This window comes from Ascaphus truei, chromosome 3, assembly GCF_040206685.1.
Source record: "Ascaphus truei isolate aAscTru1 chromosome 3, aAscTru1.hap1, whole genome shotgun sequence".
NCBI lineage: Eukaryota > Metazoa > Chordata > Amphibia > Anura > Ascaphidae > Ascaphus > Ascaphus truei.
Window position 1 is genome coordinate 413,068,989 of NC_134485.1, and position 24,948 is coordinate 413,093,936.

Here is a 24,948-nt window from a genome sequence, read left to right on the forward strand (position 1 = left end):
CCAATACAACCTTATTTGAAAGGGAGCTTCATGGTCATGCCCTATATAGCAGATTACCAACCTTATCTAACTGTCCATTTTTTTTTTTAAGTCCCACACCTGCCCTTTCTTCCCTCACAAAAGCAGTTTCCATGCAAACAAAAAGGGTCGTTAAACTAGATCGTAAGTAAAAAATATACCCAAAAAAATTCTACTATACAAAATCACAACACCTGATCTGAAAATCTTTCACTCAGGAGCAATTTAAAAGCAGAAATCAGCATTATTTCAAAATAAATGACGCAAGAAACAGGAATGTTCTGCAAAAATCAAACTAAACAAAAAAGGAAGAACTATTAAGAAAATTAGGGTGCAGAAAACAAAACATTTTACTCAAAGACATGTGATTTGCATCATTCCCCGATGGACCAACGCAGTTTATCACCACTCCATGCAGCTAAGAGCACAAGTAACTTACATCTACATTTTACACCGCTATGAAACATGCTAATGTAAAGCATTTTCAGGGCCGTTTAATATCTCGTCTTATTATTTGTTTAAAGAACATTAAAGCGGATCTGCGATTAATGAAACTTGAAAGCTGCAGCAGTCTGATCAGGTTGATAAGATTTAAGGGTTTGTATATGTTCCTGCGTGGTCAGACTTATGTGAGCTCCAGATATTTGCTTGTGTTTGCCCGGGAAGAACGTGCAAATGTCAGTATTCTTTCCTTACAAAATACTGTCAATAAAAACATACTGTACATACGTGACTTTTTTTTACCAGACCCCTGGCATTTTTGGTCGTGACCACCCCACGATCAATCACATGACCAACCCCCCCCCCCCCCAGCTTAGATATGTCTCTCTACTTCAATAGCGCCATGTACATAACGTTTCCAAGAAAACAGGAGACAATTTAATAAGTAAGTGTGCGCAAATATGTGTTAACATTGCAGCCATATTTATCGCAAGAGCGCAGATATTGAAAAACAAAGCAACGTGCGCCTTCTGCAACATTTTCTGTGTAATGATTTGCGCTGGGGAAAAAAAACAAAAAAAAACTGCCTTTTATGTCTGCAGTCCTGGGGTGCTAGAAATGGATAGATTATATGACACTAAAATGCAGTTGTCTCAAACAGGTGCCAACTACTAAAAATATCAAGGATATAGATAGATAGATATGAAGCAAGCAAAGGGTATACTTAAAAACAATGACACACACACACACACACACACACACACACACACACACACACACACACACACACACACACACACACACACACACACACACACACACACACACACACACACACACACACACACACACACACACACACACACACACACACACTCTCTCACATCACTTACTTTCAGGAACCATTTAACACCTCTAGCCATAAATCTCATCCACACGGGGGAAGGACAAGCACAGATAACATTCCAAGAGACACTGTTTTTAAGTATACCCTTTGCTTGCTTGCTTCATTCGTTGTAACATCGCCGGAAGAAGAGATCAGTGTCTCGAAAGCTCGCACAAATAAAAGCATTTCGTTAGCCACAGAACAGTATCATCTATTTATTTTTTTGATTACTGAAGCTCGGCTAACACAGTACTGATACCTCTACACATACATACATACATACATACATACATAACCCTGATCTGTTTGCACAGATATATATATTTTTTTTTAATTGGCCATCTGTGGCTTTATAGCAAAGCTCAAGGCAAATTCCCTGCAACACCCAACAGGATTTGGAAGTTGAACAATAAACAGCAGATAAGGTTTCTCTTTCACACTGGATTCAGCTCTGCAGACACATGAAACCAGGAGGAGTAAAGGCAGGGCTGGAATGCGGGGAGATGAAGGTACACTTGGAGATAAAGTCTTAAAACCGGGTCAGAGTTCCCACCACAGCATATGCCATGACTGGCCAACGTCCAGGCCGAGTCTCCAGTGGTCATGGCGGCTCGCGTGAGGGTGCGCAAAGCGCGGTGACACGCATGCTGGCAGGGAAGACAAGAATGTAGTCTTCCCGTGCGCAGCCAATGGCAGGATAGATATACCCAGTCATGGTGCCCCCCACCCCCCTACAGACCGCAGCTGTAGTCTCTGCACGCACCACCATGCCGCACGTGCAGCAAGGAGGACTGGGGCCACGTTGACCGAGCCACCTGTGATTAAGCAGGGATGAGCGTGAAACCAACCCTGTTGGTTACGGTTAGCATAAAACTATTTACATTTATAGTTATTGAAATATTCCTCCCGGGCAGTGACCTTCAATCAAAAAGCCAGACATGTAACCCTACTGTTGGTGGCCCTTGAGGATGAAGTTGCCCACTCCTGGTATATGCTCGAGACTGCTCAAAAACGAGAAGTTATTTCTGGTCACGGGCCACAATGGAGGTCAAAGCCAGAACAAGTTGAGAGATTGTTTATTACCTGCTGCATAGTCTGACTCCCACAAACAAAAAGGGATGGCGGGAAGAGAGAACAGGGACGGACGTATAGACTTGCGTATTGTGACTTTTTGGGCTCCCATATTAAAAACAAAAAAATGGCCCTTGCTGCCATTTCCCTAAAAAACAAACCAACCAAAACGTTTTTTTATTATTTTTTTTTTTTTTTTTTTTTTAACATTGAGCGCCACAGGGGCCAGCGCGCTAAGGCCCCTCCGATCACAGAATTTCTTACGTCACAGATTACTGATCTGAAAGGGGGAGTCATCACCCCCTCCCCTCCGCCCTCCACTCCCTACATGATCATCTTAAGCAATTTGTGAAGCGCCAACATATTCCGCAGCGTGGTACAGTGGGGGGGAGGGGGCTATTAAGTTATGGATATTACCAGTGGTTGACAAATCACCAAAAAATCTACTCGCCACACAAAAAAAATCTACTCGCCACCTAGTACCAAACGTGTGCTGCTTGGGCCAATATTTACTCGCCCGGGGGTTAAATCCACTCGCCCGGGGCGAGCAAATGTATAGGTTTGTCGAACACTGGATATTACACACACACACACAAAAAAAATAAAAATTAAAACACCTATTTCATACAGGTGGTGAGGACAAACAGCTACAAAGAGGCAATGAGGCCACTGCTAAAACTAGCAGGATTGTTGGACCCCCAAAAAGGGTTGAGATGTAGCAACCCACCTCCCCCACTAAAATGAACTCATAACCTGCTGGCTCATGTGTTTATCTCTCTCTTTTTTTTTTTTTTAAAGCTTTTTCTGCAGTTTTCCCCACTTTATTTCCCTGGATTCAGCTGTTCCCATGGCAACCTGTTGCCTTAACGAGTGAACGGCAGCAGCCATTTTAACCTCCTAGGAAGGCAACTTTCCAGCATTTGATAATCACCAGAATTGTGATTATTGTGGCATTGCTGAAAACAGAAGCAAAAAAGGACTATTTTAAGTTAAAATAAAAAGGAAACCTCATTTTAAAAATGGGGAGTAGAACAGATTGCATCTCTTCAAGCAGCAACAAAAATGGCACCCAATATAAAAGCCATGGCAAGACACTGAAAGAAAAGGAATCTTAATTTCATGAATGGCAACAGCTGCCCATGACACTGCTCTCTTCCTGATGTAAACTGAAGGAATTCCAGCTTTTCACGCCTTCACAGGCTATGCAAAGGCTGCATTCCCCCTCCCCCCCCCTCAGAATAAACGAGGGATTGTATTAGGATCTTGTAAGCAGACATCTCAAACTAGTAAGGTCATGAGAAGCAACAGCGTCGAAACATAAATCTCTAGCTGCAACCAACAATAATGCTGATGGTACAATGCAGTGTGGGCCCTGTTCTCCTGTAACATGCGTACTACGCACAAAACAAAGCAGAATTTCCCACCCACCCCATACTGTACAAACCAAAGGTTCTGAATGTCTCCCTGGGATATCATCCTGGATGGCCCTCCGCCGACTTAAACTTAACATGGCAAAAACAGAGCTCCTCATACTTCCTCCCAAATCTGTCCCTACTACCTCCTTCCACATTACTGTTGGAAGTACCATCATTCACCCAGTAGCCCAAGCACGCTGCCTAGGGGTCACACTCGACTTCTCTTTCACATTCAAAACGTTTCTAAAACCTGACGCTTTTTCCTCCGCAATATTAAAAGATACGCCCTTTCCTCTGTTGCTCCACTGCTAAAAAAACCTCACTCAGTCCCTCATTCTCTCCAGTCTTGATTACTGTAACCTCCTGCTGTCCGGCCTTCCTACCTCTCACCTGTCTCCCCTACAATCTATCCTAAACGCTGCTGCCAGAATCACTACTCTTTCCTAGATCTGTCTCAGCATCTCCCCTCATGAAATCCCTCTCCTGGCTTCCGATCAAATCCCGTATCTCACACTCAATTCTCCTCCTCACTTTTAAAGCTTTACACTCTTCTGCCCCTCCTTACATCTCAGCCCTATTTTCTCGCTATGCACCATCCCGACTTTGTCACTCACTGCCCCGCACCACTGGAATGTCCTTCCCCTCAATACCCGATTAGCACACTCTATCCACCTTAAGGCTGAGGCCCCAGTACCTCAGCTGCACGCGCGCCCGCAAGATTGGCGGCGTGTGCAGCAGATTCCCCGGTCTGCATGGAGCTGCAGACCAAAAGACCAGGGGGCGTGGCAAGGGAGTGACAGGGGCGCAGCCATGATGTCACCCAGCAGGTTCGCCCTCATTGGCTGAACCGCCAGGGGGCGTGGTTTAGCGCTCCGTAGCGAGTCCTGCTCTCAATTCTATTGAGCAGGAGCAACTCGCGCCACAGCGCAGCGCCCCCGGCGCCATTGAGGGGAGGGCTCTCGTCCCTGCAGCGTCCGCCACAGCGTCCGCTTCAGTAGCCAGCGGGGTCCAGCCCTAAGACAAACTTGCTTAAAGAATATAAGTAGCACCGTGGCTAATACTATACGCATGATACATCCAGCTTGGCCCCCTGCAGACGTACTTACCAGAATGCCCTCCCACTATCTCTGTACGGTCTTCAAACCTACTAATTAGATTGTAAGCTCGTCGCAGCAGGGACTCCTCTTCCTAAATGTTACTTTAATGTCTGAAGCACTTATTCCCATGACCTGTTATTTATATGATTGTTGCGTATTACTACTGTGAAGCGCCATGTACATTAATGTCGCTATATAAAGACATACAATACAAGGTTCCATAATGACACGCATGCGCAGAAATGTGAGGACACGCATATGCTTTTCAACAAGGTTCCATTTTGACATACAGGCATGTGCGAAATATACATTCGGAAGAGGCGACATCGTATTTTCGTATAATTCATTATAAAATAAATTCATTATAAATAAAGTCATTAAAAATATTTTGGTGTGTACACACACACACAAAAGACAGGTTGCATTGCAATTAGATTTTTAAGACAATAAAACTCGCGATCGCTTGACCACTTGAGTTGACTGTATTGCAGACAACGCTAAAATTAAATTTTCTGTACTCTATCAAAACAATAGAAAACTCACGTCTTAACACAGGAACATTTCAAGAAATCACACCAAGACCGGGTGAGCCAAGGAATGCGACCCGCGAAAAGATCGGACAACGGCCGCTGCATCGGTACATCAAGGGAAGGAAACTCTAGTCCTCAAGGGCCACCAACAGGTCAGGTTTTCAGGATATCCTTGCTTCAGCATAGGGTCATTCTGACTGAGCCACTGATTTGAGTCATTTGTGCTGAAGCAGGGATTTCCTGAAACCTGATCTGTAGACATTTTTACATATCACCATTCACTTGCACAGCGCACGCAAAAAAAAAAAAGTGTAATCTGACCAACAACGTGTGGTGTTTTGTGTGTGTGCGGGTTTGTTTTGTTTCCTAAAAGCTGCAAACCCTCCCCTCCCCACCTCGTTTCCCATTTCCAAAATGTCTTATTTGTACAGAATTGGAACTGGGGATATTTTCCTTTCTATGCGCCTGTAAAATTAAGCGGAGGACAGATATTTAGATTTTACTTATACATACACCAGTCGTCCAATATTAAGCGGTGATAATGCAATTTCCTATTGGCCTGTGGGAGTGAGCCTTGGACAGCAGCCACATTCATGTTCCAAAACGCAGCACAATATCTGGCACATGGAGGAAAATAAAAAAAGAGAGAGGCATGGATTAGGAGCCAGGAGGATTGTTGAATTAAATTGAATACCATATTTTTTTTCCTTTGGCGTGGGAAGGGGGGGAGGGGGGGAGAGGGAGGAGAAAAATAAATAAAATATATGGGGTCTCTGGTTGAAAACCAACAACGAAGTGGCAGAAAGAGGCTCTGCTTTTAGGCTACGGCCCCCGTCCTCACTGTTGCATGCGCGCCTGCAAAAACCGTAATCTGCGGTTTCACCACTTTGCGACGTGCGTCGAGGGGGCGTGGCAAGGACGTAAAATCCTCTTCTGCGCTCAGATTGGCTGCTATTTCCTGCTCTACGATTGGCTTGAGAAACGCTGCCGTATTATTGGTTGCCAAAGACCCACGTCACACTGTCGCTAGTTGTCTTCTGAAAATCTCGCCGTGCAACGCAGCTGCAAAAATTTGCGCGCAAAAGGCAGCTGGTGGGCCCGGCCCCATTGAGGAGCGGTTCTTGTTCCTGCAGCACATGCCACAGTGCACACTGCAGCAGGCACTGGGGACCTAGCCCAACAAGCCATTATTAAACACCGGTAAAAATAATCGTAATAATAAATAATTTAAAATATAGGAAGTAGCTAGAATAAACTAAAAACATTTCTGAAGTTACATGTTCGGAAAGAAATAGATCACCAGAGTTCTGTAGAAAATCACTTTGATTTAACACCATAAATGTCACTACCTTTTGGATCATATTGCCAAGAGACTGCCCCCATTAGAGAGCAATTTTTGCTGAAAGTATTTTATAGGGATTATACCCCTAAAAAACAGTGCCGGGTGCCCCTCCGCTATAAATATTTAAGAACACGCACACTTTCAGCTCCTTACGTGAAAAATGTGTCATCGTGACGCGTTCGCATTCCAATCATGAAAGGCAGAGTATGAACGTGAAAGCCTCGGGCAGATGCTCAACCCTCCAGCATCAGGTCACTGCATTAATATACACGTGTTGAGCGCAAACAGGGAGCAGCGTTCGGAGGTCTGGATCTGTATGAACTCGTCACCTTGATGTTGCAACCATTTCACCGCTGGCAGCAGAAGGCGGCCACCGGATTTGCGGTGTTGCGAATGACAGTCACTGCGCCGTGGCTGATGTAAACGGCAAGTTTCGCCTCCATGACGTACCAGATAAGGAGGGCAGGCCATCAGTTAATCCAGTGTTTTTCAACCAGGTTTCCTAGGAACCCATGGGTTCCTCAGGCATCCCCAAGACCAGGTACCCAGTCGCAGTGTGTGGGTACGTAAAGTGCGAGGACACATCCGCTGGCAGGGAACACAGGAGTGTTTTTCGTTGCTGCAACACGATCGCGTGGTGTGCGGGCAGCCAGATCGTGTGGACCAATAGGAGTGCAGGTATTGTACACCATCATGGCTGCGTAACCCCCCCCCCCCGTCATGGCCGTGCCCCCGTCGCTCCCTAGACCACAGCTTTAACCCCTGCACGGGCCGCCAGGTGAGTGCGCCGCCGTGGCCACAGCCTAAAGGTTCCCTGCAATTTTTGGGCCATTTGAAAAGTGTATTAAATACAGAAGAATTGTTCTATGCATCTGATCTCAGAGTTGCTATTAGAGAGGGTTGGGGCTCCTCAGAACTTCACTTGAGGTTCCTGAAGGGAAAACGTTTGGAAACCAATGGGTTAAGGGAAGAGGGCTCTTTGACTGTTCTCCATGGTCAAACATAATGCGATATCGATATATATTAAAAAAAAAAAAAAAATTTTTAAATAAACATTGGCAACACCAAAACAGGAGCACTCCGTCACTAGTTCTAATCTCAATTCATGTCTGCCTGAAAAACTCGGCTCGCAGCGGCCCCATTGAGGGGCGGCTCGTCCCCACAGCAGCCAGCGGGGACCAAGCCTTAGGCTAAGGCCCCGCTGCCTCAGACCACGCGCCCGCACTGCAGACAGGCGGCGCGTGGAGAGGCACTTGAGGCCTTCTGCGGTCCAAAGGGAGTTTTTTTTGCGAGGGGGAGTGGGCGTGGCCAAACGGGTCAGGGGGCGTGGCCAAAGCAGAGCTCACAGAACTGCAGCAGCCCCAAACACATGCACCCAAAATGGCACTCAAGGCAAGTAAAATTAAAGAAGATTGCAATTTTACTGCTTATGGACAGTGTGTACATCAAATCCATGACATATATATATATATATATATATATATATATATATATATATATATATATATATATATATATACACACACAAAAAGCAGCAGCCAGCACTCCAAGCAACAAATGTAAAGTCAAGGTGCATGCTCCATAGAAATCAATATAGAAACCCTGTCTTCCCATAAGAGAAGGCACAAAAGCAGCAACACTCAGATAAAGCAAAAAGACATGTATTAGCAGTTACAAAACAGCACACTATAAACCCAACGTTTCGGTCCTAGGCAGGATATATAGATAGATATATATAGATATATATTACACACACACATATATTACACACACACACGTGTGCGCACGCCCCCGGTTCCCCGCCCTCCCCCATCCCCAGCTCCATTTCCCCCCCCCCCCTCTTCACAGCTCCGTTCCCCCCCCCCCCCCTCTTCCCAGTTCCTGTCTCCCCCCTGCACCCCACATCACTGTCCCCCCCTGCACCTCACATCAGTTTCCCCCTCCCCCCCCCCTACCCTGGTCCCCGGCACTCCCGTGGGTGAGGCAGCAGGTGATGCGGGAGCCGGCAGCAATGTGAGGTGTAGGGTGTGAGGGGTGGCGGGTGGATGTTAGTCGCGGCGGCCGGGTATGGGAAGTGTGACTGTCACGCCGCCGGCCAATCACAGGGGGCACAAATACACACACAAACATTATTTCAGACGTACATACATACCATATTTATTTCCCTTTCCTCCTACAGATTTCTTTCGACTGGAACACCGTTCCGTGGCTTGGCATTCTCATTTCGGATGGGGAAAAACTATAGTGGCAAGAATTATCTACGAGACATGCGATGCTATATACTGTACTTTCAGGGATGTTCATATGCCTTTTCCAAGCGTTGAAAGCTTGAGTATGGTGGCAAGCGAATTTTACAGCAAATGAAATTTTCCCAATTGCATTGGCTGTATTGATGGAAAACATATCCGTATGAAGCAACCCCAAAATTTGTGTATTTCAATTATAAACATTACAATTCCGTTGTTTTGCAAGATGTTGCAGACACAAATTGTAAATTTATTGCCGTTGAAATTGGGGCATTTGAAAAGCAAAGCGATGGCGGTAAAGCCTCATCACTTTATCGGTTTATAGAAGAAAAGAAATTACCGTTGCCTTTGGAGAACAGTTTACAGTTGAGCCGAAATAACCAAAAGTTACTGCATGTACTGTTAGCAGATGAGGTCTATCCGTTGCTACAATACCTCATGAAGCCACACAGTCGGCAAGGACTAACAAAAGAGACATTTTTAATTATAGACTTTCCAGAGCGAGACGCTGTGTGGAGTGCGCATTTGGGATTATGACAGCGAAATAGAGATTGCTTTTAAAATCTATAGAAACATCCGTGCCAAATGCAAAGCGTATTGTGCAATGTGTTACAGTATTACATAATATTGTAATTGATTGGAAGGTACTTGTGACGTATCATCAGTGGATGTGGCGCATGTCCCCAGTACACAGCTGCGAGAAGTCGGACAAATAGCTCAACTGGGAACATGGCAAAAACCATTCGTGACTCATTCAGGGATTATTTTAATGGTGACGGAGCTATCCCATGGCAAAATATTGTGTAGTGCCTTGCCTAACCTAAAAATTATGTTGGCAACCTGGTTTTTTTTTACGCTTATAAGTATGTACCCCTATCCTGAAAAGTTCAATAAAACATATTTGATTTAAAATATTGTGTTCTTTATAAATCAGCTTTATGTCCCAAGATCATGCCCTCTATCCTGTCCTCCTATTGCCCCCTATCCTGCACACTATTACCTTTAGCATTAAACATCATAATAAGCGACAAAATGTTGAGAATGTTGAGAATCAAAAATAAACTTTATTAACTTTAGGGAGGGGGTAGTGGTTTAACATTTGTGGAATAAAAACATACATACAGAAAAATTGTAAATTGCGTGCACTATAAACATACTTAATTGTCTTGCATCGCATTAATCATAACCATGTTCATTTGATTTCGCACTAATAATTTCTTGATCGGATCAAAAGTCTTGATCACTGGTAGTAGACTTCTTAAAAAATATAAGTCCTCACATTCAACAGGTGGTGGTGGTGGTTTATTAAATATATTACATAACATGGACATTTTCTTTTCTTCTAGAGCTATTAATTTTTTTTTATAATCGGTATTCGGCTTCCTTTTCTTGGATGGAGGTTCTGATGGGGATGGCGGGATCTCGCAGAAGGAAGTGTCCTCCACGCTTACATCCAGCGTAATGTCCGTGGAATTCTCTGGGATGTCGCGGTTCTGTAAATTGCAGACAGTCCGTGCAGGTGTCATTTGCTCCTTTATGAAGGCCATCGTGGTGAAGTACAGCCACGAAGATGTGTGCTTATGTACACTTGTTGCTGCGTCCCCTGAGCGTGGAGGTTTAATTTTATTAACCTCCCTACGGAAGGAATCCCGCACGTTCTTCCACTTGTTTCGCACGATTTCAGCTAAAAATAAAAAGCAAAATATTACAGCAAATTGTATAAATACTTTCAATTGTTGTAACACAATAGGGCCTATACTTCAGGCATGGGGCAATACACATTGTACACAATAGGGCCTACAGTTCACATGTATGTATGCATGCATGCATGTGTAGCCCCGGTGCCCTCCATGTCCCAGAGACCCCCCCTCCCGAAGTGCCGAGCGGTCGCGGGTGCCGCCGGAGGCAGCGACGGACCCGCCGGCACAACACGAGGGTGGGGGCCAGTGCAGGGAACGCTTCAAGCGCTCGGAGGCGTACCTGGCTAGCGGGGGCCGCCATGATGGGTTCCGCGAGCGTGCGCGGGATCGCGCATGCACAGATAGTCAGGGAGTTGCGGTGGCCAGTGGAGACTCGCGCATGCGCAGGGCAAGTGTGCACGCGGCCCCAATGCAGAGACCGCCTCCTCGGGACTACAACTCCCATGGGGCATAGCGAGGCAGGCACCAGGTGCATCAGTGGCCAATGAGGGCCAAGGATTCCCAGACAGGCAGATAGATACTTTTCGCGGGCTTAGAGCAACAGCAGTTGGAGCTGGGAGCAAGAAGGGAAGGAAGGGTGTAGTGAGCAAGTGGCTCCTACACCATGTAAGGTTCCCCAGGTCCCAGACAGGCCCCAACTCCCCACCAGGTTAGTGGGTAATTAATAAGGGCAGAGTCCCTAACCTAGGGGCCGTCCCTTAGGTGCAATCTTGTCAGGTCACGGCTGTCAGTGCTGACAAGAGGGCATCGTGTGTAGATTGCAGTGCGTTGCTGCAGGGGCTGGGAGTGTCAGCGAGTGCCAGGAGCTAGGGGGAACGGATTAGGCCAGTAACCCCTAGGCCCCAAGTAGGTTTTCACTCCCCAGCTTGTGGTGCTACAGGGACAAGCCCTAGGTTAGGGACACTGTCATCGTAGCACTAGTGATAGATAGGGACACAGCAGACGCTGCGCTTCCTGAGAAGAGACTTAGTCTCTGTATCTTTATCACAGACTTGAGCCCATCTCCAGGGTTGGGCGCAGATCGGTGTTGCTGCAGAAGCCATCCGGGTGGGATCGCCCCAGATGGTGGTTCCGGTGTTCTTCTGTCATCGGATCCTTTGTGAAGCTCCGTTGCAGGCCCGAGCACTGGAGTGCTCGGCAGGTAACTCTTGTCAACAAGTGCACCAACGATCCTACTTATTATTGTTACGGGACTAGTGGCTGCGCAGTCACACATATCCTCTCCCTTTAGGGGTGCGGACATATTGTATATGTGGTTACTGGACACGGGGTGGGATCACCTGGTGAAGGGGGTAGCGTCCTGCGAGACGCATTAGTTAGTGTCTCCTCTAGAGAGGGACACCTGTTGATCTGTTGATGTTATATGCAAGTACGTTTCCTATGCTCACCAGTAAAGGTATTGGTGGTTATACATACTGTGTGCCGAGTGATATATATTGTCCTGCGAGGAACCACTCCCCCTCTGGTGGGAGCCATCGCAAGGGGAAGGCGCTGCACCGAGTACAGGGTTACTCATAATATACTTGCCCCAGGTTCCCCGTGGCGGAAGCTCAGCCCTCCTGTGAGCCTAACAGGTAAAGCACCACACCTGGTAACAATAGGTTCTCCGCACTCACACTATATCTGCGATTGGGTGGGGGAATACCGTTACTTACATATGTATGTATTGTATGTACACACACACACTATTCAGACAGTTTAATTTCATATTTACTTACTTTCACAGGACATTATTTCTGCAATCTCGCTCCACAATTTCTTGGCCAGGTAACGGTCATGGTACGCCTTGACCTTCTGATTCCAGAGGATCACGCTTATATACCTCCGAAATCAGCTGTTCTATGCTAGAGCTATCCATGCTCATAAGTAAATAAATATAAATAACTATAGTGAACAGATATAAATAAATATAATAAATTATAATAAATAGCTATAATAAATAACTATACTAAACAGATAACAAATAAATAATAAATAAAATATATAACTATAATAAATTAAATAAATAAAGCTAGCAGCAAACTGCAAGCAACCTACAAGCTGAATGGTTTGAAAGCAATGTAAACTGCTGTTTTCAAACAAGTTTTTCCCTCTTCCGTGTTTGAAAATAATGTGCTCCCATTGGCTAGCAATAGCTGGCTTGCTATTGGTTGATGGGAGCCAGTCTGTGATTGGCCCCTTCGCGCACCATGTGATGCGTCGCCGCACGGGAACACAATCCTCGTGTATCCCCTGCTGGCTGACGCGTCACCGCATGTAGTCAGTTGGCAGTGAGGAGGGACTGGATCGTGAGGCTACAAGGTAATGGCGAGTAGCGCTTACACAGCCGCCACCGGGCGCAGCCCTTACGCGTTTCACAACACTGCCATTGCTTCTCCAGGTGGTAATACATTTGTGCATTCAAATACAGCGGTCTAATGCTATATTTCAGTGTTGGTCATTTAACCATGTGTGGTAGAAAAGGAGTTTACAGCACAAGTTTAAACCTTTGTGTAATCAAGATTAAAAAATCAATAACCAAAGAGGTATTAGCTGCTAGGTTAGACGAGAGTCTGTAAATGCATAGTCTGGAGTACAGAAATAATCAGCCCTACTGATGATCAGATAGATGCTAGAGGAATAGTGGTACAATGGAAAACGCCAGAATATGCAATAGATAAGAGGCCTGAAAGTTAATCAGTGCAACTAGAGGGGAAGGGGGGAGAACGAAATTAGATTCCAGTTTTTTTTTTTTTTTATTATTTAACAAAACAACTGCCGAACATAGGAAAAATAAAAGCAGCATTATTTAATATTGAGGAGCGAGTCAGCGAGTAAAGACGCTGACTGGCACCGAGTTTGAAGCAGGTGAGCCTGGTTCAATTCCTGGCGATGGCTCCTTGTGACCTTGAGCAAGTCACTTTATCTCCCTGTGCCTCAGGCACCAAATACTGATTGTAAGCTCCACTATTTTGAAGTACGCAGAACCTTGAAACCTTTTAATTTATAAACATTGTTTTTAACACATTTCACGATGAGCGTTGTGCGCTTTGTTTTGTTTTGTTGCCACGGGGCAAGGACCTGCGGCCGCAAAATATCTGTAAAGTGCTATGTAAAACTAGCAGCGCTGTTATTATTGCTCATCTGGATTTCTGCTGAGTTATAACATGCTTGACTGCCACATATGTAATTCACAATAGTGAAAGGAATATATAAAAATAAAAACCACGACCATTAAAAGCACACAAAAAACAAACAAAAAAAAAAACCCACACAATTTGAATACCTAATCAAGGTTTTCTAGAAAGAGCTTGATGGGAAAAATATAAATAAAAAGTGACTGATATGCAAGGCTAGCGTTTACAGAATGTTTCCATATTCTGGCACAGTCCAAAAACAACAAACAGTGATAACAAAACTGCTCGTTTTACAGCCCGGGAACAGATGTGACACTAACTTGTGAAACTGTATTTTCAGGTCATTTCAGTCACCGGAAAAATAGGAGTTCCCAGAACAGAAACTTTTAAATAAACACAGTGTGGTAAATATATACATTCCTCTACAAGGTCAGTGACCCCGGAGCTTTTATCTATACATCCTTTTAAAAACTGTGCTGGTTTTTCCTAATGGGAAACCAAGACACACACAGATAGAAGTCCCAGCACTGCCAATATGCAACAACTCCAAAAAGCTGAATATCTCCTTTATTAATTACATACACACAAAAAAAAAAAAAAAAGTGGTAAAAAGCAGAAAAAGCACCAGAGTCCAACCATATAGTGATACATAGTATCTGGACTAGCGCCTGGGGCCAGCATCCAACACGACTTGAAACGATTATCCACCATCAAAGGCAGTTTTGTGTATGTTAAACTGGGCTTTCAGACAAAGGATGGGCTGTATTTGTACTCTGTAATATATGGGAGGCTGCAGCCAAGGCAGAGTATACACCCCCATTGGAATTGCCAAGTAGAGATGTCCCAAAGAAGGGCAAGTGCCCTTGTGAAAATGCTGCCTCCAGAAGAAGCTACATGCGAGGTCTCACTAGTGATACATAGGACTTCTGTGTATTGCAGGACAAAAATCGATGCAATGCTGTGTGCAGAGTATTAAAAAAAGGATTTCCTTCTTTAGGCCGTGATTATAATTGCGGCACACGTGTGCTATGCCGCGCTCCGCCAAAACAAATTAATGTTTTCAATTGTGCGCAGACATGTCCAAGCGCACAAATTTGGAGAAGGCATCTGAAATTGATATTGGTGAGCGATGGCTGCGCCACGTGAGCAGTTCAGCCAATGAGGGCGAATCGCTCACGCGACAGAGCCACACCTCCGGCGCAGGTTTCGCTTGTGCGACGTCACGAGGGTGCGCGCAAAGCCGGACCTACTATAAATCAAGGCCTTAGTCACGTAAAGAAAACACTGGCGAAGCTCTGGTGCGTTATACTCTACTATTGTTGATCCATTGTCACCATTCAACTGGCCACAAATGTACACTTCTCTAGGAAGAAGGGGGCTACCAGACATTTGCACGGCAATATGCAGTTGGCTTTAAAGACTCACGGCAATTTTAACCAAATGTCATCATATACAAAAAGGACAACAAGATGATCCCTCCAGAAGGTGGAGTACCTCTTAATAAATGTTTATTGATGGAGAGATATAAATATAAGCATTTAAAACTGCAGAGCTTTAAAAAAAAAAATGTTTGATTAATAAACCCTCTGCTGGAAAAGGGGACATGCAAATGCAGTCAAAATTAACCCCATGAATGCCACAGCAATGAGTTGCTGACACTTCTCTGACAGTGGGACCCAGGGGAAAGAGAATAAAATAAATTAAAAAGTTGTCCAAAAGGCCAAAAACCACCAGAGAACATTTCAAGAGGATACCAACGCATTTCCATAAAAAGTAATTGGAGGCGTGTGCATTTTTTTTTCTTAAAGCACAAGTGTCTGGGTTCAGTGGACCAAATTAGTAAATTCCAGAAAGTATGAAGGGGAAAAATATTAATATTTTGAAGTACGCTTCCCTGCCAGTGTCTGCAATTACTGTAATCTGTAAAATCCTCTCTGAAATTTCAGACCTTTTAATCGTTGTCTCACTCAAAGTCTTCCTAATTGGTTCATGCAGAGGTTGCGAGTGAATCACAGATTAAACGGAGCAAACAAGATTGATCATCAACCACTACCTCCCCTGTACCCAGATCGTTCCAGTTTAAATAATGAATCTTAAATCATAACTTAATAAAAAGAAGTCACCCAAAATACTACTGTTTGTTTCTTTCTGCTGACTGACATCTCCTAAACAGCTTGCCTATTAAAAAATCAGAGGCACAAGCTGAAGGATTTGCATATTCTTCTTTACAATGTCAGATTCTTACATTGCAGCACTTTACAGGTTGCCACTGACAATAAAAACAAGATTGTCTACCAGCCTATTCAGCAAGTACACCAGAAAGAAAAAGAAAAGACATTAGTATTCCATCCCACACCCGTCAGAACCCAAAGTTCACCAATCAAATGGACACAGAGCCAAAGTTGGATGCATGGAGCTCAGTGTTTGATTTATCCAGGACAAGATGCAACGTGATCATTTACGGGAAGCTTTGGAAATATGCAGCCTACTATATATATCCCAGTTCTCACTGCCCCTGGTCTTTACCCAGGAAATGATGTTAACATAAAATCACATAAAAAAAAAAAAATCACCACAACGGGAAAATTATTGAAAATTCCTGAAGTATTATGGAAAGAAGTAGTCATCGCACGCTCTTCTGGGATTAACTTTTTATCCCATCCCTGCTTTTCTAAACCAATTTACAAATTAGAGGCACGGTGAAGATATTGGACTCCAAGGTACAGTCCCTGCTTAGTGACATATTGGTATATTAGCTAGGAAAACTATTTGATTCTGCAATGTTATCAGTTTTTTTTTGGTTCATTACTGTACTTAAGACTTGCTTACAGGTGCACCTCCTTTGCTCCCAAGTGGGTCAATGAGAGACACAAGGATTACATTTTGTGGTGGTTTGCAAATAACATTTGAACGTTAGTATGCCAACCTGGAGCCTGGAAGCAGTTGTTTGCTTTAATGGCTCTGTTCTGTGTGATGTCCCCATCTCAAACAGAATGTGCTCCCCTTACGCAGACAAAGCGTCACTCTCTGCCATTCTCTCAAGACTAGGGCAGAAAAGTGGCAGCCGTGCTATGCAAGCGGTGGCAGAACACAACGCAGCCGTCAGGAAAGGTTAGCGCCAGGGAGCCAACAAGGAAGTGCGGGGGCTCAGCAGGAGGGAAGAAGTAGGGAGAACAGCACATACTCCTGGGACAGGGGTGGTAGAATGTTAAACTTGGGGGGGTGGGGGAGGGGGGGGGGAGGGGAAAAGAAAGTTGCACTGCACCCAGATGTTCTACCTAGTCTCTCATCATCCTCCCCCTACTAATTTGCAGCTCCTAAAAATGCTGCCCCCTCCCAGTGGCAGGTCTTGTGGCAGAGCAAACTTATACCCCCCCACCTCCACGGATTCAGTGGTCATTTGCACAAGTAGCCATTAGAAGTTATGTTGTCAGTCTTATCAGTCTCGCTATTAGATTACAAGCAGGGGGCTTCTGGAGATGAACCATGTTGATTTCAGAACCGGTGACCCGATTCCTGAGAAACGTCCACCTGAAGGGGCACCCAACAGTAGCCTCCCAGAACAAGGCTGTTTAAAGGTCGAGTGGGCCAACAGGGAGACATATCTTTTGCAGCTTCCTACTGGCCCGTGAGACACTGGTCCTTTAAACAGGACTTGCACATCAGCATCACATTCAGAAGCATGCACGTCTGGGAGGTCACGGGAGCAGAAATTTAAAAAAGTGGTCCAGCGCCCTGCGTCAAAAACCTATGAGAATTGTTTTTTTTTTTTTTAATATAAATAATTTAAAGGGGAAGAAAGAGGAGGGGGAGGAAATAGTCCTGTTCTGTTATGAGTTGACACGCGCGTCTATCCGTTGCATAATGTTTGTACTATTGTCACATCCGGCAAAGGACTTTACCAAAGACCGCAGTACACTGCTCCCAATATAAAAAAATTTTTTTTTATATGTATCTATATTTTTAATCTGTATGTATTTATAGTTCCAATCTTCAGCAAGCCCTTAGGCCAGGTACCCGCTGGCTACTGCAGCACCCGCTGTGGAGGACACTGCAGGGACAATAGCCGCTGCACAATGTGACCGGGCCCGCTGCGAGGGGGGGTAGGGAGGAGCGCTGCGCTGACAGTCCCTGAGCTGCAGACCAGGGGGAAGGGAAAAAACATAAAATAATAAAAAACGGCTGCACGTGCCGCCAGCCTCGCTTGCAGCGCAGGTACTGGGGCCGCAGCCTTAGGCCGAGCTCACACTGCATGCTACGGCCGTGCACTTCCATGTGTGCCTCCGTTGCGAGCTCCTGCAGCCCAGCGATCTCTGCTCAAGCTGCAGGAGTTGGGTGACAGCAGGGGGGGGGGGGGAAGGAGGGGATGTGAAAAAAATTCACCTTCAGGGGGGGGGGGGTGGGGGGTGGTGGAGGGAAATGCGCCAGCAGCCCTCAGCAAACACTCACTAGGCTGGCCAGTAGGGGGAAAAGGGCGAGCAGAAATGCAGCTTATAAAAAGGAGCCCTTTTAAAACCATAATGCGCTGCAATAACTTTATTTATTTTTTCTCCCTCCGTCTGTCCCCCGTCCCTTCGGTTTCACTGCCGAGTCTCAATTTTAGCAGCCAATGTATGTAAACGTCTGGACATTGATTGGCTGCTGAAACTGACGTCACGCTGCTCCAGCCAGGAATCGCAGATTGAAAAGACTCCCGCGACGTCGACGCCGCACTTTGCAGCCAATGGTAGTTTCAATACTGAACACTACCATAGGCCGCCAGGCATGGGAGACAAACGCGCGCACGTTGTGTAGCGTGCTGTGTGAGCGGGGCCTTACCATGCATTTACTCCCAGGGAAAGGGTTAAAAAAAGTGGTGTGCTCAAGCATAGCCCCTTGTGTGGATCTGGGCACAAGTTCCCAACTAGCCCATAACTGATGCAGTATGTAATCCTACCCAACCCATCTTAAAATTACCAAATGGATACCTCAAGGACTTATTTACCAAATAGGATTTTACCTTTAAAATCTAGAGCAATACTTTCGGCCAGACCTTTTTTATTTTACCAGTGTTCATGAACACTCATCAACTGACTAAATGCAAGACAATGGTCATGAGATTTCCACTAATCTAATCAGCCAAGTAGTTGTCCTGTGGACTGGCTCAGTTAACACCCATCCTATTCTTGGTCAGCGCAGACACATCCTAATGAAGTTATTTCATGGTCAGACAGCACACTGCTTTCTCACCTTCAGAAACCCATGGAATTTCCATGAGGACACCCTTATTAACTCTCTAGGAACCAGATCCAAGATCAGACCATGAAACCCACCGTATCCTTTGTGGTTTTCATCCTCCCACGGCTGTGAACAGACAGACAAGTGAAGGCGGTAACCTTTTAACTTAGAAACACCCGCCAGCCTCTGGCTGCATGGCCATGGGACTTAATTTCATTTTTTTTTATTATTTTTTATAAATAAACCCAGAAATATAGTTCTACTTGTTATAAAGTAGATTGTCAATGTCAACTTTATTAGACTGTCTTTAAATAATTTATCTTTAAAAAAAAAAAAATAAAAAAAAAAGTGACTTCACGTTCACATCTTGTTCATCGCTGGGTAATAAAGAAATAATCTTCAAAATTACACAGGTTTTTTTTTTTTTTTCCACAGTAGTAGCAATTCAAATAATAGAGCTGAAGTCTTTATTATATAGGCACTTGTGAAAGTTACTCTTATTATATTGCACCAGCATAGACATGAATGCTCAAATGTCCACTCCTCCTGTAACCACGAATAAGCTTCGATTAGCAGTTGCAAGACCTGTAATGGACATGTTTAATGTAATAAAATGCTCATATCAAGCCCATACACTGCTAGTGTAAGGCATCTCTGTGCACTCTGTTAATAAAGATTCAATGTTGACATGAGCTTATTAAAATGGATCTCAGCATGTGAGATGTGGAAGATCACTTTTTAAAACACAGAGAGAGAACAGATCTCTTAACAGGGAACATTTCCACAATCCTTCAATATACTGCATTACATTATCCAGTGACATACTGGACAAACGTAAAACGAATATCTTTCTAGGTTCGGCAATGTTAGAGCAGCTATCAAATCTGATGTTTAGTAACCCAATCACATCCCTAACCTACAGTTACGTCTGGGGGGTCCCGGAGACTTAAGATAGTGTGTCAGAGGAAGGCAGAGTGACAGGGGGTACGGCAACAGTAACATATACTGGTGTGTGTGTGTGTGTGTGCGCGCATTTTTGTGAACTGGATACATAATTGGGGGAAGGAAGTCCTTAAAAAGCAAACATTTTGCTTTCAGGGGACTGGTTTTAAAGAAGATTGAAAGACGCTGCTTTAGAAGTAGTTTCCCAGTTACGGGAGATATTAGCTATTCGTTCGAATGGACCTCTACTCCAGCGCATATAGAAGGGGGCCCATGGTGTCCCCACCTGGCAGGCTGGTCCAGGAGACTTGGGCCACGCTTATAGTGCGCGCGACAGCGACCAGGTCTTTGAATGGTTCAGAGGATGACACGTGGCGAAAGCCTCTGAAAAATCAAATTTGACCGGCTTCAGAAATTCACACCGCCAGCATCACGCCGGCACTATAAGCGCAGCCCTACAAGGGAGTTTGAGAATAAAAGGAGGAATATACACCAATACAGAAGAGCGAGAATTAAAAAACAAAAAAAAACACAAAAAGGCCATTTTCTGCATCAGTAACCCAATGATGTCCTTATTCTCTTAAATGGGATCGTTCAGGGGCCAACAGTAGGGTAATTTCACTTTATGCACCAAATACAGAATGTGGGACCGAAGAAGCAAACCCATTTGCTTTTGGAAGAGGGGCAAGTTTCAAGAGACTGATTGAAACCTCGCGCTGTGCCGCTGCTTCCCCATGCTAGAGAAGATTTTAGCCCAATTTAGCTGAACTATTAAAAACACTGGGTCTTGGTGTCACAGCATGTTGAGAAAAGTGCCATGTGAACAGGAGAGGCCGCATCAATTTTTTTTAGTGCACCAACTACCCAAGGGTGCCCACTTAAAAGCAAGTGTGAGCCAGATAACTTGTCAACCAAGTAAACAATTTAGAAACCACCAGAGGCACACACAAACTCTGCTTAAATTCAGAAACAAGCAGTCAAATGTTTGTGTTAACCATCAGAGCGCTGAACCAGATTGCCACCTGTCCTCAGGCCCCGTGATCGCTTGGTGTAACAATCAGGTCGCAAGGTAGTGAACAGAGGTGAATGATACCCCCTCCCCCCCCCCCCCATCGTGTTCACCGCCCCAAGCGTTTCTAGCTTGATGCACCCCACGTCATAGGGCCATAGGAGCACCTGGCCTCATGTTCAGAGGTTAACATAGCAGGCCCAGCTGGGACAAAGGTGAACGAAGGACAGGTACGCGTTTAAGTACGATGCAGCAGAGAACTGAAAACTGACGCGGGAATCCAGCACAGTGGGAGGAAAAGCAAGGAGTCATTTTTTAAAGACTAGTCATAATACATTCGACAGTTACTTTAGGGATGATAGAGTCTTTCTAGGGAAACACTTTACACTGACCAGCGCAATTCCTAAAAAAAATGCATGCTCTCCTTCGCCATGAAGCGTGAGGGAGCAGTGTTTGACCCACAACCACTGTACAGGAGAGATGGCACCAGAACTCAAACATTTCTGCACCATGCCATCGCTCCCGGGGCGCACACTTTGAACTCAAATTCTCCAGTAGCATTTTACATCAGGCAAAACATCACCTCAAAATGGCTACTGGAGAGAAGGCTTTAAAATGCCCAATATATTTCAAATGTCACCTTCCTCAGTTACTGAGAAAGCAGCTAAAGAGACCGACAAAAGCTGTGTGAGGTGCATATTCCAGGATACTTGTTTTCTTACATCTGTCAGGGTTGTTTTCTAGCATGAAATTGCAGAGCTACTCAAAATATTACACATGGACTGCCCGTAAGAAGCAATGTAACTTTGGCCTGTGTAACAGTGTTGCTGCCTAGAATAGCTGTGACAAAAGATTTGGGGAATAGAATGAGCACATGCTCTTTGGGCATATTCCCACAGTGGTGGCCCAAAGTAGGTCAGTGGTTCTCAATTCTTTTTGGAGCACGGGCACCCTTGAAATATTAGGGCACCCCTGCTCATCAGACCTCACTCACCCCATCGCGCTTGCACAGCACATGGAATGGGACGGTCTTATGTCTCTACTGTTAGTTCTCACACTAAGCTATCAGTGTCCACTTCTTCGCGACATCCATTGCAACCAGATATCTTACATACACTGTATATTATAATTGTGTTACTGTATTTCTGCCATCCTCTATGAAGGACCCAGAGAGAATCAAACGCTTGTAACAGAACTACTTGTTGGTTCAATAAAAAGGCATCATACCCCATACTCCCTCCTTTTTTACTACATGGAGGAGAGGACCAACCGGTGACCCACTCTTCTTTGCTCTGTAGATCCTTAAATTGCGTTGCTAGCCCAACTGGTTAAGAGGTTGGGGGAGGGATCCCTTCTCTTACCCCTCAAAACTCAAGTTCCTTTGTTCTACAACTATTCTATCAGGGGATTATCAGCTTTTAACATGGTTACAAGAGTATAAAATGCCAGAATAACCACATTTTCAATTACTAAAAAAAAAAAAATACGTTTTAGAATCTGTGGCCAGGTACAAAACCCTCTCAGAACTTGGAGAAGCGGCTCGCCCTCATTGAAGGAAGGGACAGGACTGAGCACAGGAGGGGGGCGGCATGCAGTGCAGCTGCTGCTCAAATTACTTGCAGCCGTGGCAGTTTCAATGCTCAGCTCAAGAGAAGCAAGACCCCATGGCAAAGCCGATTCTCACACTAAAATATGCATTAACCCAGGGCGTAGCCAACTCCAGTCGTCAAGGGCCACCAACAGGTCAGGTTTTCAGGATATCCCTGCTTCAGCACAGGTGGCTCACTCAGACTGCACCACCTGTGCTAAAGCAGGGATACCCTGAAAGCCCGACCTCTTAGTGGCCATTGATGACTGGAGTCAGCTACCCCTGCATTAAACTTCAACACATTGTGGGATCTACACACTATTTTATTTAATGCAAATAGATATAGTGTAGGGACAGGCAACAAAAACTAAAAAAAATAAAGTAAATGACCACACACACACACTATAAATTACAGAGTGGATGTGTGATGCCTAGATAGAAGTGCAAGCTCTTTGGAGCAAGGATTCCCCTTTGTCGTATCTCCTATTTCATCTGTATACAAGACTCCCCGAGTTGTTTTTGTACGTTCCTACTGTACAGCACGGAAAACACGGGGTTTCATCATATAACAGGACAATGCGAACCTTTTCTATGCCAGAATATAGGAAGGATAATACTTTAACCGCTGCACTAAAAGGGATTCACAATACAAGAGCACTGCAGAGAAGGGTTCATACAAAAAAAAGTGGTCTTAGTGCTGTAATCAGCCTATGGTTAAAAGTAAGCAAACCCAGGTAATAGATATAAAAACACAAACAACATTAACATCAGCCCCTGTCCCAGCAGAAAGTTCTAACCACTCCCAGATGCTACGTGCCCTGTACATTCAAGCCCTTAACCCCTGTAATGCTGGAGGCCCCCCTCGCAGACTGTGGGGGGGGTCAACACGCTGCCAGACAACTTAGCAAAATAATCAATATCCTTCCTTCTTCTGCACAGGGATATTCTACCTTTGCCTCAACTTCATGCCAAGGCAATTTTTTTTTTTTTTTAAATAAAACCATTAATGCAATCAGATAAAGCCAATAAAGTTTCACATGCTGCAACAGACACTTCAAAGAACACGAATGCAACCCCATCCCCTCAAAAAAGGGAATATGTTAGGCTACCAACCCTTGAGATAGATAAAATAGATATATACACACATTAAAAAAAAAAGTCATTCATTGGGATCGCGTCCATATGTAGCTCAGCACAGACACAGTAACCCATTGAAATTACATTGAATAAAAGGTCTATGGTAGGACTAAACCTGGTATAAGAACATATATATATATATATATATACACATATATATATATATATATACACGCATGTAATATCTTACCTGTGCGATCTGGAGGGCTGTGTGAAGCTGATCCTCGGGTAATGTAGCAGGATGGATCCTGACTCAGAACGGTGCTGGAGAGATCCGATGTGTTCCTTGTTACAGAGAAGCAGGGGATCCCATGCAAGCTTCCCGAGCTGTAGCACACACTGCCTCTCTGCCCTGCAATCCGTGCAGATATATTGCCCTGTTCCAGAGACAGTGGCACACCTCTCCTCCCCGCCCCTCTTTTGTCTCCCCTCGTGGTTGGGGGCAGCCCCCCCTCTCTCCGGTGCCTAATTAGATCAGATGTGGGAGCACCCCCCCTGGCCTTGCATTGAGTCTCATGCAGAGTGTGGCGGCGGCTGCTGAATGGGAGCTGCTTCCCCCCGCTAGGGGAGCGTCTCAAAAGCGCAGGGAAAAGGGAAAAAAAGGCTCAAATTCTAGGTTCTTTTAAAGTTGAAGTAAGGCACCGTCTGCACTCAAGTTTCTGCAGAGCAGTCCCACTTGGGACCAAAGTGAACTGATGGCTAGTGATAGGTTTAATTTGCAGATTGGACTCTGGAATGGGTGTTATTTTTTTCAACCCTATATCAGTGAGATTTTGTTTTGCAAACTTCCCAAACATTTTCATGAGAATAGAATATTTAACCACTTCTCTGCCAGAGGAGTCGGTAATGTGCTGTTGGCCCCTCTGAGAGGAAAGGGGTTACAGATATGTATACCTGATTTTTGTAAAATTTTTAGAGGCATTAATCCCTTACTTAACCCAATAACCATGTCACGTCCATTAGTCCTTACATTTATATATATATATTGGGCTAACTTGTAAATGACACAGTTCTCTCCGGATCATTTATCAAAGTCTAATGCAGTATTTTTTAACCTTTTTTTGGTTAAGGAACCCAATAATTATATTGTGATATTCTGCAGAAACCCAACTCTGTCCAATAGCGCGTCTGAGATCAGATGCATTGTAAGGGACCCCAACCCTCTCTAATAGCACATCTGAGATCAGATGCAT

General features: G+C 44.8%; 1 protein-coding gene across 1 annotated transcript in view; it reads right to left on the reverse strand.

Moving 5' to 3' along the window:
* Positions 1–24,079, reverse strand: part of TSKU (tsukushi, small leucine rich proteoglycan) — a 38,207-nt gene extending 14,128 nt beyond the window's left edge. The window contains exon 1 of the mRNA XM_075592664.1: positions 23,946–24,079. The gene's annotated coding sequence lies outside the window, so the exon portion shown is untranslated. The remainder of the gene's footprint in view (positions 1–23,945) is intronic.
* Between the last annotated feature and the right edge of the window lie 869 nt (positions 24,080–24,948).